Source organism: Helianthus annuus, chromosome 12, assembly GCF_002127325.2.
Source record: "Helianthus annuus cultivar XRQ/B chromosome 12, HanXRQr2.0-SUNRISE, whole genome shotgun sequence".
Classification (NCBI taxonomy): Eukaryota; Viridiplantae; Streptophyta; class Magnoliopsida; order Asterales; family Asteraceae; genus Helianthus; species Helianthus annuus.
The window spans coordinates 118340831-118344486 of NC_035444.2; positions in this window are offsets into that span (position 1 = coordinate 118340831).

Here is a 3656-nt window from a genome sequence, read left to right on the forward strand (position 1 = left end):
GAAATACGAGCTTGGATATCGGATTGGGCTTCAATAACCGATTGGACACGAACACAATGAAGCTTAGTACGTTCCTTGCGACTCAATGCATCGGCTACGACATTCGCCTTACCAGGATGGTAGGGGATATCGATTCTTGATGGTAAGCTTGTTAAGATCACGATAATCGATACACATCCTAAAAGATCCATCCTTCTTCTTTACAAAGAGAACGGGAGCACCCCAAGGTGAAAAGCTAGGACGGATGAAACCTTTGTCAGAGAGCTCCTGAAGCTGCTTAGATAACTCTTGCATCTCAGACGGTGCAAGACGATATGGAGCTCTGGCAATGGGATTTGAACCAGGTACGAGGTCAATACGGAACTCGACTTGGCGTGCTGGAGGTAGACCAGGTAAGTCTTCAGGGAATACTTCGGAATAATCCCGAACGACAGGAATATCTGAAATAGACTTACCCTTGCCCTTATCTGCTGTAACATGTGCTAAAAAGGCTACATAGTGCTTTCGCAGATACTTCCGTGCTTTAAAACAGGACATGAGTTTGAGACCACCGGCAGGTTTCTCACCATGGACCTGTAGGATCTCACCTGTCGATAGCGGCACACGAACAATCTTCTCAGAACAAACTATCTCTGCGCGATGCTTGGATAACCAATCCATTCCCACAATAACGTCAAAGCTTCCAAGTTGCATTGGCGTGAGGTCAATAGGAAAAATATGGTCGTTAAGGTTAAACTGGCAGTTGCGTAGAACGGAATTAAGAACAATGGGTTCACCACTGGCAACCTCTACTGTCAAATGTTTACCTAGTTTCGTTCTAGACACGCGAAGCATTGTCTCAAAAGACAATGACACAATGCTCTTGTCGGCACCCGAATCAAAAAGAACAGATGCTGGCTGATTATTAATAAAGAACGTACCGTTCACCACCTCGTTGTCTGCTTGTGCTTCTTGTGCATTCATGTTGAAGACTCGACCTCGAGCCGGTGCCGGATTCTGGTTTGCATTCTGGTTCTGGTTGACTAGTCTTGGACACCGATTTCTGTAGTGGGTCAGATCCCCACAGATATAACAAGCACCTGGTGGGTAGTTTGGTCGTGCAACCTGACCCTGTTGTTGAGCAACTTGTGGAGCAGGGTTCTGTACTACACGGTTCTGAGCAAACCAACAAACATTGGCAAGGTGACCTGACTTCCCACAGTTAGTACAGAAACGACACTGATATTGCGGCTGATGGTGACTGTTGCATTGATTGCACAAAGGTGCACTTCCTGAGTAGGGTTTCTTTGCTGGAGGCTGGTTGGGAGCTGCCTGGTTAGCTTGGGCAGTCACAGCAAAATTTTGGGAAGCCTTACGCTTCCTTGACCCCCTTGAAGAACCAGAATCCTTTCCCTTCTTATTCTGACCCTTCTTGTTATCTTCCTTGTCAGCCGACTGTTTCTTGCCCTTGTCGCCCTTCCTGTGTAACTTGTTCTTTCGAATCTGCGACTCAGTCAGCGTCGCTGATAACTCGATCGCCTGACGTAGTGTGGTAGGGTTGCTACCAGTAAGAATGTCTTGTACTGAGTCAGGCAGGCCGTCGATGTACCTTTCGATAGCCTTATCGAGTGGGGCAACCATAGTCGGGCAAAGCAGACTTAACTCCTCAAACCTGTCAGTATAAGCCCTGTGCTCACCACTATCCTGTTTCAAATCATCAAACTCTTTCTCTAACGCTCGTTGCTCATGACGGGGACAAAACTCCCTCATCATAAGAGCTCTCAGTTCAGCCCACGTCTGTGCTAGAGCAACTTCCGCACCACGGTCTCTCATTACCCCGTTCCACCACGTAAGAGCCCTCTTCTGAAACACACTTGAAGAAAACTCGACCTTGCGATTGTCAGGACACTGAACATGACGGAAAGTGTTCTCGATGCTCTCGAACCACTGAAGAAGCCCAGTTGCTCCCTCAGAACCACTAAACTTGAGTGGCTTAGCCGAGTTAAAATCTTTGTATTTGCATGTACCATTGTTGTTGTTGTTGGCCTGGTTCCATTGAGTAAAGAGATTCGGGAATTGAGCAGCCATCTGCTGCGCAATGATCTCTGCCAGTTCAGCAGTCGCTATTTGGTGTTCACGTCGAGGAGGCATTCTGGAAGAGGAAAACATGAAAGGAAACGAGTGAGATGATTGGGTGTAGAGAACGAGATGAAACAGAATCAATAAAAGAAAAGATGGTGGTTATGCATCGCAATGCAAACAAGCGATATGAAATGTCTAGTCAAAGTAAATGGGTCAGAATTAGTGTATCGCGAAGACATGCTCGCCTATAAGTGAACACTCACCCCAAGAGTTCCCAGGTAAGAGTGACTGGTCCGATTATGTGGATTTGTACGAACACTCTAGCCTTAGACAGAAAACTCAGGGTACAGGCATTCACCCTTCCAGTTCGCACGTGTTCACACTATTAACCCAACACTTTGACGGGATTTTTGAAAATCCAAAGGGGTTCAAAACCTTATAATAGAGGGTTCAAAACCTAGTAATCAATCATCCTAGAACAGATGATTAATTTTCAAAGCGGATTCGGAACCAAAGTTCCCGTTGTGGTTATCACCTAAGGATAGGTGATGTGCATGTTTTAAACTCTAAACACAAGATAACTTGTGTTAGGGTCCTAAAGTTATAGTCTAGGTCAAAGCATTACTAATAACCTAGTTCCCTACAACCATTGGCTCTGATACCAACTCTTCTGTCACACCCCGGCCGCGTATAACATGCAACCGCGGCGGAAACGCCGGGGAGTGTTGTGGACAGAATTAAATTGTTTCATAACCATGGCATACAAGTTGTATTTTATTTATAAACAAAGGTGTTACATTGTCTTAGAAAGAGAGTACGGAAATCAAAACATAATTAAGCTAGTTCAAACTTCATTTTTAGGCTCTAAGGCACAGGTCCGCCCTAGAATCATGATCATCGTCCTATGGAATAGCTCCTGAAATCACAGGTGAAAGTAGGTACGTCAGCATAAAAATGCCTGTGAGATACATAGGTTTTGTGAAAATGTGATTCATGACTTGAGTTTAAAGAATGTTTAATAACAGTTAGTCATGAACCTTGTACTTTGTCTTGCTTTGTAAATCATTTGAAAAACGATAACATCAGATGATATATATAGATAAGTGCAAGGTTAAACGAGTAACCAAGTAAAATGAGTTGAATAAGATAAGTTGTTTTGTAAGATGATGTTTTATGAAAAGTATGTTATTTGTATAAAGATGTTATATGTTTAAACTGAAATGATTTAGATAACGCTAAGATATGTAATATTATACAAACATTTATATATAGGAAGTACCAGCGGCGTATCCACCATGTTTGCATCATATTGCATACTCCACGTTACTCAAACCATTTACCCAAACCAATCCACCATGTAAATTGTTCATGTATAACCCAAATGTCAAGTGTTATTGTGTAAATTATGTCAAATGTTTATGTTCAATGTAAACCATGTAATGTGTAATCCCAAAATGTATCATGTATGGTAAGCGAAATGTATCAACTTAAACCATATGCACAAAACAAGTCGTTGAAGTAAAACGTGGTTTAGATCAACGTTATGTTCTGCGGAAAATGCATGCTCTATTGATATTAACATTTATGCGGTATTG